The sequence below is a fragment of the Typopeltis vanoorti genome, chromosome 12 (assembly GCF_054136105.1).
Source record: "Typopeltis vanoorti isolate ZY-2024b chromosome 12, IOZ_Tvanoo_1.0, whole genome shotgun sequence".
Taxonomy (NCBI): Eukaryota; Metazoa; Arthropoda; class Arachnida; order Uropygi; family Thelyphonidae; genus Typopeltis; species Typopeltis vanoorti.
Window position 1 is genome coordinate 30,182,115 of NC_143560.1, and position 16,759 is coordinate 30,198,873.

Consider the following 16,759-nt stretch of genomic DNA (forward strand, 5'->3'; position numbering starts at 1 on the left):
TTTGGTGCAGTAATCTAATATCCAACCCCATCTATTCCATTTTAATTACCAGCTTGTCATGTGGTACTTTATTGAAAGTCTTTGAAAAATTTAATTATACCACAGTGTATGTATCTCCCTTGTCTAATGCATTTGTAGCTTTTATAAATTGCATGTCACTGTTCACACTTTCCCAATATCATTAACTTATTAAACAGCATCAGCTCTAAAACAGATCATTGGGGCACACTGCTAACTTTCCTCTTAGGAGAGGGATATTTTTCTCTCATACAGAACCTGCTGATACCTGTCAGACAGCCAGTCTTCAATTTAGTGCAGTAATCTAATATCCAACCCCATCTATTCCATTTTAATTACCAGCTTGTCATGTGGTACTTTATTGAAAGTCTTTGAAAAATTTAAATATACCACAGTGTATGTATCTCCCTTGTCTGATGCATTTGTAGCTTTTATAATAAGTAAGTGGATTGCTAAAACATGATCTTCCTTTAATAGATCCATGCTGTCTCTGTCTATCAAAGAGGATGCTGATGTTGTCAACCCAATTTCGAATATTTTTCCATGGTGTTGGCCATGTACCAGTTTACTATTCCTGGATTTAATCTTTGAATTGAGAAAAACTCCATTAGTAAGCCATAAGAAGACATGGAATCATGTCTTCTTAATGAAAAATATGTTCCATATCTATTTGTCATTGGTTTCTTGAATGGACAGCCTCTGTTCTGCTTTCAACCAACATGATATTGATTTGAGTCCTGCAGTTACCAGATCTTTGTGAATATCCCCAGGTGGTTAATGAATTTCATCATCTAATGCAACTATCAGCCTGCTCCAGGAGGCATCAAGTGGTTTGAAAAGTTTCATGTTTGGCAATAGAGCAGGGTTTCTGGATAAGCTAAACCTTAACCAACCCACAGTATTAATGCATTGTGAGTGTATAGCCTTTTGTGTAGAGTTTGCATAAACAAACCATTTCTAACAGATAAGCTTAGGTGTTGATGGTTATTCATGACTTATTTTTCACGGTATTAACAACACCACAAACACTTTTAACAACAAAAATGTTTTATTAACGCTTATATTTCGCTGATTTTCAACTCAGCATCATCAGAGCACAACACACATGTAAACGCGACAGTGAGTGAGTGAAACAATATAATTGCAAAAGACAAAAGATCTAAAGTCATTTTTGGCGCCCTCTAACGAAAAAAAAAAAAAAAAAAAAAAAAAAACAGCAGTTATCCAGGAGTTTTTCTTAGGATAACCGTCTCCCAAATTTTTGGCAAATTAATGCAACCATATTTGTTAAGGTTGGGAGAATTCTTCAAAGCCATTGCTGACTCAAAAAATAATCTTTCAGATCTATAACGACTCCTAAATAGCACATTCGTTTTCCTCCATCTAATCCTGTGTGAAGGAGTGTCCAAAGCGTGGTCTGCCAGTCCCGACTTGCCATAGTAATAGTAGCGAATCTATCTTTCATGTTCTTCCACTCGCCTAAGGATAAACTTCACCCTTTAGCACACCCAGGAGTGTATGAAGTTCCGTGTGACTGTGATTTGGCCTATTATGGGCAAACAGGAAGATCAGTGAACATCCGCCCGGAAGAACATGAAAGATACATTCGCTACTATTACTATGGCAAGTCGGGACTGGCAGACCACACTTTGGACACTCCTTCACACAGGATTAGATGGAGGAAAACGAATGTGCTATTTAGGAGTCGTTATAGATCTGAAAGATTATTTTTTGAGTTAGCAATGGCTTTGAAGAATTCTCCCAACCTTAACAAATATGGTTGCATTAATTTGCCAAAAATTTGGGAGACGGTTATCCTAAGAAAAACTCCTGGATAACTGCTGTTTTTTTTTTTTTTTTTTTTTTTTTTTTTTCTTCGTTAGAGGGTGCCAAAAATAGGACTTTAGATCTTTTGTCTTTTGCAATTATATTGTTTTACTCACTCATTTTCCTCCTAATAGTAACCCTTCTAGGCGGTAATTTATTCCTACATGTTCCATTGCATACAATGCATATATTACATGTAGCTTCCAAGTACTGATTAACATTTATATTTCCAATTTTGTATCAATATTCAATATCAATATTTCATTTATATATTTATATCTATATGTACATATTCCAACCTTTACATCTATATTTATATTTTTATATATACATATATTTACACTATATAATTCATACAATATCAGTAATTTATGTTACATTACAATGACTGGAAGTTGATCTTATTGGCAAATTTAATTAGTTCTGAGTAATACTTTTCAATAAGTCTCCGTTTTGACACTGGCCACTTGTCTCTTGAAGTGATGACATGTTGTATTGCGGGCATCCTGATGGAATCCAGCAGCTGACAGTCGTAAAGTATGTGGTCAACAGGATTACTTCAACTTTAGTAGTGCTCTGTTAAAGGCATGGACTACAAATGCATGATGGTGATTCCAGGATATGGAATCTGTGTAAGTAGTGTCTTAGTTTTTCATGTCCCGTTAGTAGTGTGGTTAAACCTAGAGAAATGGCATGTTTTTTCAGCCTGAGTCTACTTTTGATGCTAGGTAAGAATTCTTTTGTTGTTGATTCGTTTTTTTTGATGTTTTCCATTCTTCTTCCCACAAGTCTAGACTTCTTTCTTCTCCAAGTATTTTTATAGCAGATTTCGAGTGCTTTTGGTAACTTGTTTCTAGCTGTTTGTTTCTAGCCACTTCTTTAGCCAGCTGATCTGCTCTTTCACTCAGCAGAACTTGATCGCTGTAGAGTGAACTACCAATCCAGCTTTCTTCTCTGTTCTATTAACACTATATGGTTGTTCTGGTTTTTTATACAGTCTGTAGTGTTCTACTGTCACCATAAATTGTTGCTGCCTTTTGATGAGAGGTATTGAGTTCTAATTCCCAGAGATATGTAAGTGTAGGAGATTGTGTGTGTGTGTGTGTGTGTGAATGAATAATCCTTTCTATATTAATCTATAAAATTTCAGATTTCCCTTCACCTGAAAAGTCTTTGTCATATCGTATTACTTCATCTATCCCTATACCCTTTATTTATATTTCCTCAATTTTTTCCGATAGACATTGGTACTTTGGTCACTACACTCATCCCTGCACCTACTCCAGAGTTTTCTCATCATAGCAGAAATCCAGTGTACAAATCTGCTCACAGTAGTGCTCTGATCAATTCTGTTGTTCTAGAACCACTTACTTACCTCTGTCACTGTGCTTTCTATCAGCAGTAATGTGATATGTAGTGTTCACAACACATGAAATGTGCTCTCTGAACTTCAGGCCTTTTTGACCATCATCATCACTAGATACACTGAATTTCATCTAGCCTTGGAATAGCCTCTTGAAGCCTGCACTAGAAGATTGATAAGATTTGAGAATGGGAGCTAACTCTTCTAATTCTACATGGCATTTATTAATATTAAAGTCTGTTCCACATCCTGGAATGCATCCCACCTCAACATCAGCAGAGTTCAAGATTGGTACTTTAATGTGAGAAGCATCAATGGAAAAGAAATGGAACTAGCAAAAGAATTGGATAAGTATTAGAACAATATCTTAGGTGTGACTAAAACAAAGAAGACAAAAACAGGTGAGATCTTTCTAAGCAACAAATATGAAATGTTATATTATTATTATTATTATTATTCAGGCCTCCAAGGAGTCAAAAGACTCATCGAGGGAGGTCCTTTCTAAGACATAAAGTCTGTCAAGACTCATCGAGGGGAAGTCCCCCCCTGAGAAACACAAAGTTTATCATACCACTCCTTAAACCCACTGACCGTTCTCGCTCCCACCACTCCATCAGGCAATGCGTTCCACGGCTCAACCACCCTCCACACAAAGAAACCACTCCTTACCCTCTTGCTCACAGTTTCCTTTCATAACTTCCAGGGATGGCCTCTTGTCATCACTCCTTCCCGCTGATCAACCAAGCGAAAGAACTCCCCAGTGTCAACCCTGTAACCACCTCTCAACAGTTTAAAAGTCTCAATCATATCACCTCTCCTTCTTCTATCCACCAAACTCTGCAGTCCACATTCTCTCAGCCGATCCTCATAACTATCCTTGTACAGTCCTGAAACCATCTTTGTCATCCGTCTTTGTATCCTTTCCACAGTTAATTTATCCCCTTCAAATCCTGGGGATAATATGAAATGTTATATTCAAGCAATAAATCAGGGAAAAGAAAAAGTAGTTATAATATTCAACACTAAATTCAAATATTAGAATAAGGAACTGGACAATGAGTCTTATTTGTGCCTAGTCTCACAGGAGGTTCTACTTAGGAAGAAATGGAGGAATTTTTCGAGGCATTAGAGGAAAGCAGCTGACACAATGAAAAAGGAAAAGATGGTTTTGGAGCTCTGAACAGCAGAATAGGAAGTGACTGCCAAAGATATAAGTGTTTTGGGAAGATTTGGAGAAAAGAGCAAAGCTAATAATAATATAAGTACCTACTGAATTTCTGTTTAGGATATGGACTAAACAGTTATTACTAACGTGTTCCAACATAAAACTGTGTAAAAAGTCACGTGAAGAGAAGATGCAAAACATAACAGAAAACAATGTTGTCATATTGTCATAAGCGATATGACAACAAAAGTCATATTGTTTATGATATTGTTGATAGCAATGTTTTGCCATTAGTTTAGAACACAAGAGTATATACAGAGGATTTGAAATAGGAAGTGATTGTCACTTAGTTTTGAGCAGGATAAAATTGAATTTCATATTGAAGGAAGAAACCAATCAAAGTTGAGCAGCCTTCAGAGTAATTGTATACTAAAATACACAAACATCATTCAAGAAAAAATGAAAGATTTTGAAAACATTAACCAATTGTTGGAAGTTTTTCCAGCTTACTATAAATTAAAGATATCAAGAAATTATATACGTAGTTTAATCCTCTATCCAGGTGTAAGCAAACAAAGTTTGTGCCTCAAATATTTTCAGGACTGAGGCCAAGTGGAAAAACTTCCAACAACTATTTCTAATCGAGCGTATTTTAATAATAAGGTGTGGTACCTTTTGGGTACTCATATAAGAAATCATGACTTCGGTATTACTTCAACTTTAGTATCAGCTCTGGGTTTAGCTCCCACTGATGAGCCTCCAATAAAGGTTGAAACTGGTCAGGGTAGTGACCCTTCCCATAATGCATAGCATTATACATACCCGTAAGGATATGTGCTTTGCATTATGGGATACTAAGGCAAGTGATGTGAAGTCATCAGCCTCTATATACGAGTTGCCCAAGTCCTGAAAATACTTCAGGCACAAACTTTGTTTGCTTACACTTGGATAAAGGATTAAACCAAGTATATAATTTATATAATTTTTTGGTATCTTTAATTTACATTAATTAACAGTTGGAGACTCAGTGGCAAACCATGAAGAAAACATTGACTGATTCAGCCAGAGAGGTATTTGGATTGTGTTGTTTGCAAGGATAGAAAAATCAGAACTCCTTGGTAGAATCAGGAAATTGAAGAGGCAATCAGGAAAAGAAGAATGCATATCAAAAGTTCCTGGGCTAGTAAGTCTGCTTGTGCTCTTAGAAAATACAGAGAAAATTGTAAGAAAGCAAAATACTATAAAACTAGCTAAACAAAAGTCATGAGAAGACCTTGGATAAGAAGATAGAAAATAAATATCAGGAAGATGGCAAAATATTCTGGAGGCTATTGAAAAAGCTAAGAAATGTAGGAAAGAGTATTGTAAAAGAATCAAAGATGATAACGGCTACATGAAAACTGAAGATAAAGATATTGTAGATGTCTGGAGTAATTAATTTGAAGACTGCTGAATGAAACAAGCAATGTCAGCAAAGTGGTAGAAAACACCCAACAGGAATGCAATCAGGAATACATGTCAGTGCTTGAAGTAGAAGAATTCATCGAAAACCTTAAATGTGGGGAGGCAGCTGGAATAGATGAAAATCGACCAGGAATGCTCATGTATGGAGGTATAAAATTTTACAGTGGAATCATTGCATAATTAAGTAGGACTGGTGTCAAGAGTATCACATTCCAGATGATTGGAGTAGAGCTCTCATAATATTAATCTATAAAAAGAGAAATAAAACTGAACATAAGAATTACTGTAGTATTACTGTTGCCCAAGTCCTGAAAATACTTCAGGCACAAACTTTGTTTGCTTACAGTTGGATAAAGGATTAAACCAAGTATATAATTTATATAATTTCTTGGTATCTTTAATTTACATTAATTAACTGTTGGAGACTCAGTGGCAAACCATGAAGAAAACATTGACTGATTCAGCCAAAGAGGTATTTGGATTGTGTTGTTTGCAAGGATAGAAAAATCAGAACTCCTTGGTAGAATCAGAGAATAGTGGGAGATCAGGGGAGAACCAGAGGTCATCCCTGGAAACTGTATAAAGAGGGTGTGAGTAGGGGAGTGAGAGGCAGGTTTTTTTCGTGCAGAGTTGTGAATGATTGGAATGCCTTGCCTGAGAGTGTGGTGTCTGCAGGGAGTTTGAATGTGTTTAAGACCCAGTATGATGAGATGTGTGTGAGATAAAAGGACCTCCTAGATGAGTCTTTGACTCCATGAGGTCTTGTTTAATAATAATAATAATAATTTCCCTGCTGAGTGTTCCTGGTAAGAGTTATGCAAGCATTATTATTCGTGACACCTCCAAGGAGTCTGAAGACTCATCGCAGAGGATACCTACTGTACAACTCTCCATCTCCACTACTACACAGAACTTCTGCTACCAATCACCTACATCAACACCATCTACTGCCCACAACCACCACTACCACATCTGTTATTTTTGGTATGTAAATTGCGTGTGTTCTGAAAGGCCCAATTTATCTGCATGCGGGATGAAAAACCCGAGTTTCTGGGAGAAAAAACCCTGCTACCTCTGTATGAGATTGGCTAACTCGCCTTCAATTGAAAAAGCCCATATAAAGATTCCTCCCATCATGATGAGAATCGAACTTAAGTCTTTTCTAATCGAAGGGCGCAACATACTGTCGTTCTTCCAATTGTGCTATGGAGGCGCTTTAGCATACTTGAGAAACGGCTATGAAAAATTGTGGAATGGAAACTTGGAGAATAACAAGCTGAAATCAGGCCAAATAGAGCTTGTCAGAATCAGGTTTTCATTTTAAGACCGATAGTTGTGAAATCTTTGGAATATAACCAGGATTTGTATTTAAGTTTAGTAGATCTGGAAAAGGCATGTGACAAGATGTGAAGTAGAATGCTCTTCATAATGATGCAGTTATATGGTGTAAATGGGACATTTACACCATATAACTGCAGCATTATGAAGCTGAATCCATCAGCTGAATAAATTTATATAGAATAAGAATGAAATTAGTCAAAACACCAAATAAGTTTATTCAAGAAAGTCTTTAAACCAGTGTTAATTTATTTATCTTAGAGGTAGGTTAGAAAAAAAAAAAAAAACATTTGATCAAAGACTGGAGACTACAGATATGAAAGTTCTGAGAAAGATTAGTGGAGTGAAGAGATGGCGTCAATAGCAGTATCACATTACTAATGAGGATATTAGGAAATAACTTGCCATTGATAGTACTCAAGAATGTGTTAGGAGCTAATCTCATTGTAAAAAGGTGCCTTAAAAGACAGAAATATAAGATCTGATAATGTTGAAATCTTGACAGATAAAAGATTAATATGGAGTAAAATTGTTGAGCAGAAGTTACTAACGGTATAACTTTTTCATGTAGTACTATCATAATATCCTGTACATTCCTTGAGGATACATATCAGGAATTTATATTCTAGGTTTAATACCTTATCCAAGTGTAAGCAAACAAAGTTTGCACATGAAGTATCTTCATGATTGAAATCATGGAATAGGAAAGAACTTGCCATTGTTAGTATTCAGGAATGTGTTAGTAGAGCTGATCTCAGATGGTTTGGTCACTCAATAGAACTAGAGAGGAGAAGCGAACAGAGTTTGATTAAAACAGAATTTAATACCTCCTATATTTTGTCTCAGTCACTGAGACATCTTCAGGGATTACAAAAAACTAATGTAACATATACACAAATACCACACAATACTAGGTCCAACCACATGGGTGACTCTAAAGCAGTGGTCACCAAAGTGGTCAATATAACATTGTTGGGGGTTGATAGAAAAATATATGACATCAATCTACAGGTAATATTTAATTTGGTTAACTTGGATTACCTCCATCCTGAATTACAATGCAATTAAGAGTGAATCGTGGGAACATTGACATGAATAGGACCTGTAAGATGGAGCAAGGTCATGAAAATAGTTACGGAAGCCAATCAAGTAGGCCAAAATGATGTATTTACCAATAAATGAATGTTGGTGGTTTCTGCCGGGCAACAAAGCACACCCTTCACATTGACAACGTTAGTAATTTTTTATACTAAGTTAATAAAAGTCTTATTTTCATATATATAAGGAAGATTGTATTATTGTTATTTTGTTATCTAAATTAAGTTTTATATTTTATATATTATTTATCCCTCCTATCAAATATGTAATGTTAAGAAGTACATCAAAAACAAAAACGTATCCCTTTGACGTTAAGTCAATATAATAATATATACTACATTATACATACAATAAACACTGTAACTATAAAATAAACAATCTAAAAATTCACATAAGCGTCTTGTTTGCTTGTCTTATTATAATTACGTAATAGTAAAATATACGTAATAGTAAAATAGAAGGGGTCGATAAAAAGCCAAGGAACTCTTGAAGGGGTCGACATTCAAAGAAGTTTGGCGACCCCTGCTCTAAAGTCTTATCTAGGTGGAGTGCTCTCTAAGGGCGGTTGTACATCCTCGCCCAGTCTTCGCCTCCAAAAAGTAATTTATCGTCTGGCCAACGCACTGCTCTCATGATATGGAAAGAAAAAAGTATCATCACCAGAGCTGATAAGGGTAATGCCACAGAATACAATTGAAATATGAAGATTATCCTCAGAGATCGCTCTACCTACATTCCACTAGAACACAACCCCACAAAAACACAAGTTAAAAAATTAAAAAACTTACTTAAAAAAGTATCTTCCTGGCCTCCAGACATTACGAAAAAACTCAAACCTTTCTCCCCCTCCCTGAATATATACGGTTTACCAAGAATCCACAAACCCAATTCCCCACTAACACACCCTGCTTGTCTTATTATAATTACGTAATAGTAAAATATACGTAATAGTAAAATAGAAGGGGTCGATAAAAAGCCAAGGAACTCTTGAAGGGGTCGACATTCAAAGAAGTTTGGCGACCCCTGCTCTAAAGTCTTATCTAGGTGGAGTGCTCTCTAAGGGCGGTTGTACATCCTCGCCCAGTCTTCGCCTCCAAAAAGTAATTTATCGTCTGGCCAACGCACTGCTCTCATGATATGGAAAGAAAAAAGTATCATCACCAGAGCTGATAAGGGTAATGCCACAGAATACAATTGAAATATGAAGATTATCCTCAGAGATCGCTCTACCTACATTCCACTAGAACACAACCCCACAAAAACACAAGTTAAAAAATTAAAAAACTTACTTAAAAAAGTATCTTCCTGGCCTCCAGACATTACGAAAAAACTCAAACCTTTCTCCCCCTCCCTGAATATATACGGTTTACCAAGAATCCACAAACCCAATTCCCCACTAACACACCCTGCTACAAACTGTCAAAACAGCTGGCCAACTCTCTGACCTTCCTCACTGCTGGACTTTCCACATCCTATATAAAAAACTCTATCCATTTTAAAACCCTAATAGAAAATCTAACCTTAAATAATACAGACATATTGGTAAGCGTTGACATCTTCTCATTATTTACCAATATTCCCTTAATTGACACCTTACACTCTTAGAAAACGTTTTTCCTTCTAACATCTTAGATCTCTTTTCCTTTGTCATCAATTCTGGTTATTTTTCTTGGAAGAACAAAATCTACAAGCAGATAGAGGGGAACTGCCATGGGTTCCTCCCTCTCACCCTCTCTTGCCAATTTTTATATAGAAGATTTTGAAAAACGAGCCATAGACTCAGCCCCTTCAAACTTTCTATCTGGCTAAGATATGTAGATGATGTGTTCTCTATTTGGCCTCATGGCCCTGACACAGTAGATGCCTTTTCCTCAGTCACCTCAACAGCTTACATCCAAGAATCCAGTTTACGATGGAAAAGGAAAAGAACAATTGTTTACCCTTCCTAGACACCTTAGTTACACACCTTCCTAACGGTACACTTTCCTTCACTGTATATAGAAAACCTACGCACACAGGCAGATACATTCACAAACTCTCCCACCACCACCCGCTCAACAATATGGCATTATTAAAACTCTAACCAAGAGATCCCATAATCTCTGTTCCAGTGGAACTGCCCTTACAACTAAGCTTGACCACATACACAACACTTTCCTCTCCAATGGCTATAGCAATCACAGTATTAAAAAAATAATCAGTTCCTCCCCCATTCCCCGGTCTTTTCTTCAGAAAGAGTTTAGAAATGCCATCACTATACCCTACATCTGTGGCACATCGGAAAAAATAGCCAAGATTTTAAAAAAGTACAACCTGCACACAGCATTTAAGCCCCTCCGCAAACTTGCTACTCTTATCTGTTCTACAAAAGATCATCTCCCTCCTCTCTCAGTACGTGGAGTTTATAAATACCCTGTTCCTGTAAGCTGGCGTATTTTGGACAGAAAGGCAGATCAGCAACCATCTGCCTGGAGGAACATACGTCACATCTGCAACCACGACTATGGCCAGTCAAGCTTGGCTGACCATGTCTTGGATACAACCCACAGGATCTCATGGGAAAAAACCACCATGCTCCACCACAGCAAATTCAAATAAGAGAGACTATTTTAGAATCAGCAGCAGCTCTCAAAAATCAACCAAATCTTAATAAATATGGTTGCATTAAGCTTCCTAAGATTTGGGAAACACTAATCATCAGAGATCCCACCCTACATTCAGGGCCAACTACAACCGCTCTTAGAGGCTTCTCCACCTAGATAGAACTTTAGAGTCACCGACGAGGTTGGGCCAAGTATTGTGTGGTATTTGTGTATATGTTATATTAGTGTTTTTGTAATCCCTGAAGATGTCTTAGTGACTGAGACGAAATATAGGAAATATTAAATTCTGTTTTAATCCTTTCTGAGTGCTGTATACAATTCATTAAGCCTCCAACATGATGTCCTCACAGCACTTAAGCCTCTACACATGGATCGAAACAGAATTTGCTTACATGTATAAAGGATTAAACCAAGAATATAATTTCTTGGTATCTTTAATTTATAATATAATCAGGTGAAAACATTTTCAACATTTCAATATCAGGAATTTGATGATGAAATTTGTCCCACTCATTCATCTAATTTGACAGTTTATTAAATGTTCCTGAAGGAATCTGACATTTGCCATTTGCACTACTCACTACTTTTTTCTAATTCTACCAATTTTGAATATTCATCGAAGAACTGACTATTCTTTATCCATCCATTGAAATAGCATTTAACAGATAAAGGTAACAAGAATGTAGGGACAAAGCCTAGTGTCATGCTACTGATTGTCATCCTTTTTTCTTTTTTCATAACACTGCCCTCCATATCTCCAAATCATCTGACTAGCTTTTCCATGCCTTATGCTGACTTTGACCCTTTGCAGTAAACAATTGTAAAACTAGTAAAAGCAGTGGCTTTTACTAGTAGTTCTACCAAGGCAGGCTATTCACGTACAGTAATCAAATCTTTCTCAAAGTTAACGAAACTTCATATAGTCATATAGAAGTTCCCCTACCTTTTATTATGCATGTTCACACTTATTATAAAATGCAAGTAGATTGCTAAAGCAAGACCTATTGTTTACAAATCTCTGAACAATGTGAAGATATTTGTGATATTTATCAGTAGATATTTATCAATCCAAAATTCCTGTTCCTAATCAACAGATTTCATCATTTGAAGCATAGCACAGAGGAATGAAATTAAACATTAATTAAATGCTTCTACTATCTAATCTGTGTTGCAGGAACATATAATTGGAGGAACATTATAAGATTATGGCATATAAACTGGAATTCAAAGGATGTGAAAATGATTAGAGCTTAATGTCCTTGGAATGATATCCACTATGGATGCTAGTAGGAAGCTTTGTGAAGGAGGTAGTAAAATTAAAGCTTTTCTTCATATCTTGAGAAGTTTAACGCATCAATCTTAATCTATGTTACATTGAATTTTAAAAGCAGCTGAGGATTTAAAAAAAAAAAAAACGTCTTGTTTTTAAACATCTACTGCCCACTACTATGCATCGTCTGCCTAAGACTCAACTCTTTATAGTAGTGGAAGCAGTTATATTTTTCATGTTCTTCTAGGCTAATGTTGGCTGTTCACCTAGTTTGTTTATAACAGTCTAACTTATTGCAAAGAGCTTTGTAGATTTCTAGACCTGAGAGGGAAGGAGATTGATCTTTAGAGAAATGGACAAGGATAGCCAGCTTGATGTTTGCATTTTTCCAAAAATTACCTCAAACACCGCTATTGTTAAATCTATGTATCCCTGTTTAAGGCCTTGGGAGCATCATCCAGTTATCCAAATGCTGTGAAACTTTGCAGGAATGAGCGTCTCCATAGCAAAATTGGAAGAACGATGCAAGTTGTGCCCTTCAATTGGAAAGGGCCTAAGTTTGATTCTCGTCATAATGAGAGAAATCTTAATATGGGTTTAAACAATAAATTACATGATGACCACAGTAATTAACTTTAATGAGATGAAAGTACAAATATTCTGTACTGAAAATAACAGTACATCATTAATGTGTAGAAACAAGCAAACCAAAGGTACGGGAATACAAGGTACATACAGCTGTCGGTGGTTTACAAATTAAAAACTGTTGCTGCATGCTAGAAATTAATATTAATATTAAATAATATTATTAAAAACTATTTCTGATGGTTACATAAGATGAGAATTTCCAAAACTTTTGGGGGGGGGAGAGAGTCGTTCCAATTCAGATTCGTATAAACAAGGAGTTCTTCCAAAATGAGTACTCAACTTGTCCAAAGTATTTTGATCCCAACTAACAACTTCATCAAGCAACTTATTTAATTGTTTAATTTGTGTTTTTGTAGGGTTATAACTAATTTCTTGATAAGTGGAGGGCCTGGTTGGCCAAGTGGTCAGCATATCTGCTCTCCATCCAAAAGGCTGTGGGTTCAAATCCCGCCGTGGGCATGGATGTTTGTGATTGTCTGTGAAAATCTAATGGTGGTGGTTGGAAGTAGATGGCATTGGTGTAGATGATGATGGTGGTAGATGCAGTTGGTGGAGACAGAAAGTTGTAGAGCAGGTGTCCTCCCTCGATGAGTCTTTGGACTCCCTTGAGGTGTCATGTAATAATAATAAGGCTGACTATGAGAGGAAGATAGACTGCCTTTTACAGGATGCCTCCACCTATCAAGAAAGTAGTTATAACCCTACAAAAACACAAATTAAACAATTAAATAAGCTGCTTGATGAAGTTGTTAGTTGGGATCAAAATACTTTGGGCAAGTTGAGCACTTACTTTGGAAGAACTGCTCATTTATATGGCCTCCTAAAAATTCATAAAGAAGGTTATCCTGTAAGACTCATCGTGAATTGTATTGACTCTCCCACCTATAGAATTGCTAAATTTCTGTCACGTTTATTAACAGCTCATACTGGACAATCCAGATCGTTCATCAAGAATTCCACATTTTCTTAAGAAAATCAAGGATATTCAAATACGACAATTGGATTTGTTAGTCAGCTTTGACATCGTTTCCCTCTTTACCAACATTCCATTATCTGATGTGATTTACTATATGATGATTACCCTCCTGATACTGCAAAGATTTTTGAATTTGTTATTGAATCAGGATATTTCATCTGGAAAAACAAGATCTATAGACAAGTTGAAGGCACTGCCATGGGTAGCCCTCTGCCTCCACCTTTGGTAAACTATTTTTTGAACCATCTGGAAGACACCTTATCCTCATCTATTCATCCCCAACCCTCTCTTTGGTTTCGTTATGTTGATGATGTCTTTGCTATTTGGCCGCATTCTGAAGAGGAACTTACTACATTCCTACAACAGATCAATAGTCTTCACCCATGCATTCAGTTCACCATGGAAAAAGAAAAGGCTGGTAGTTTATCATTCTTGGACATCCACCTTACGTGCACAGCCTCCGGTAATTTATCAACCAGTGTTTATCGAAAACCTTTGTTGGACCGAAAGTACGGAAACAAAGAAGGATGAATGAGAGGGAAAGTGAGAAGAGAGGGTCGAGAGTTAGAAAGTTAGAAAGATTTAATGATAGAGTGAATGTGTCGCGAGGTTCAGAAGGTGAATTGGATTGGATGAAGCAAGAAATGAAATGGATGCGGAATGAAATTAAGAGAATGCAGGTCAAAACTATTAAAATAAATCATGATGGCATGAAAGAGTTAACAAAAGATGAGCGAGTGGCGTTGTATGGCGACTCCATTATTAAAGGTGTGCTAGAGGATAAAATGCACAAGGTATGTTTTCCAGGCGGTAAAATGAGTAGAGTGATTGAGGCATTGAACATGAGGCGGGAACGAGCAAAAGAGTTAATTGTATTAATTGGAACAAATGATTTGAGAGAGAACAAAGAGCATGTCAAAATGAATGTCAGGAGACTGCTTGGAAAGATAAAGGAGAATAGTGTGACAGGAAGGGTGGTCAGTGTGTTGCCTAGGTATGATTGTGGTGAAATGAGGCGGAGAGCAAGGATTATGAATGATATTCTGGCTGAAATGTGTGAGGAGATGGGAGTACAGTTTGTTAATGTGTGGAATGAGTTTGAGGGACGAAGTGAGCTGTATGGGAGCGATGGACTGCATTTGAGTGGTTATGGTGTGAGTCGCTTGGAGAGACTGCTGCTGGAAGGTAGAGAAGTGAATAGAGAGAATGAATCAGATCAAGAGGGGAGTGATGTGGAAGAGCAGGAGAGTAAGACAGGAGAGATTGAAGGAGTGGAAATGAATGTGGAAGTGAGTGGTATGAGTATAGATAATGAGAGAATGGGTGTACAAGAGGAGCAGGGAAACGGGGAGGCTCAGGGTGGACAGGGATACACAGCGTGAGAAAGGTGGATGCTCCAAGAGGAGGTGAGAGAATGTGTAGGCAGGAAAGTAATGGGATGATCAGGGATCAAAAGGAAACAGATGGAATTGCAAAGGGTTCTAAAATGAAGAAGCAGAAAGGGAAATGGCCCCAGTCCAGCATGGAGAGATCACATCGAGTGAGTGGTATCAGTGGAACTAGCTGTAGATCCAGAAATGAGTTGTTGTGTTTGTATACCAATGCTAGAAGTATAAGAAACAAGGCGGATGAAATGGTTGCACTAATTGCGTCTGTGTACCCAGAGATTGTCGGAATAAGTGAGACATGGTTAGATGAGGATGACATCCTGACAGGAATAGAGATGGAAAGGTATGATGTGTTTCGTGAGGATAGAAGGGGTAAAAAGGGAGGGGGAGTGCTATTGATGATAGAGAAAGAGTTATGTCCATACAAGGTAGAGATGCAAGGGGGAAATGGGGCCAGTGGTTTTGAGGCAGTATGGTGTGAGATAGAGGTGAATAGAATCAAATACTTGGTGGGATGTTGTTATAGACCTGGTAATGTGGATGGTGGTGATAGTGAAATGTATAGTCAAATAAGCCAAGCAAATAAGAAAAGGGTGATCATTATGGGTGATTTTAATTATGGCAATATAGACTGGAATGAAGAGATAGCAACTGGAAGTAAAGAAAATGAGTTTCTTGAGTTTTTGAGGGATAACTACCTCAGACAGTATGTAACAGAGGGCACAAGAGGATTAAGGGTCTTGGATTTGGTCATCTCATCGGAGGATGTAATTATCAATGAGGTATCAAATCATCCACCAATTGGTGAAAGTGACCATGAGGTGATTACTTGGGTGGTTGCCAGCAGTGCAAGGACCCCTGTGAAAAAAGGGTATATGTGGAACTACAAGGGGGGTGATTATGAAGAGCTCAGGAGACAGCTTGCAGGTGTAGCATGGAATGAGGAGTTAGCTGGAAAAGAGATCAATGCAGCTTGGGGGATTTTCAAAAAATATTTAGTGGATGCAATGTCTAAATGTATACCACGGGTGAGAAGGTTAAATAAGTTAGGTGTGAGATGGATGAATAAAGAGATTAAGCATGCAATACAGAGAAAAAGGGCATTGTGGAGGCAGCATAAGAGAAGTGGAAGTAACCAATTTCATGAGTTCTACAAAGACCAGGCAAGGAGAGTGACTTGGTTGGTGAGAGTAGCTAAAGAGGGGTATGAACAGCAGTTAGCTAATGAAGCTAAAAAGAATCCTAGGGAGTTCTTTCGATATGTAGCCAGCAAAAGAAAGAATGATTATGGAAGGATGACATTGATTGGAGGAAATGGTATAAAGACAGCTGTTGCAGAATGTGTGGTGGAGATACTTAATGAGCAGTTCATAAAGATCTTTCAATCTTGTGAATGTGACTTCATGGAGAGATTAAGAGCAGTTGATGATGGGGAGGAGAGACTGACTGTAAGTGAGCAAGAGGTGTTTGGGGAGTTGAGTAAACTAGATGTAAATAAGGCTGTGGGACTTGATAATATATCACCACGTATTCTGAAGGAATGTGCCAGAGAGTTGACACCTGCCTTGACATATTTTTTTAATACGAGTCTTGCACTTGGT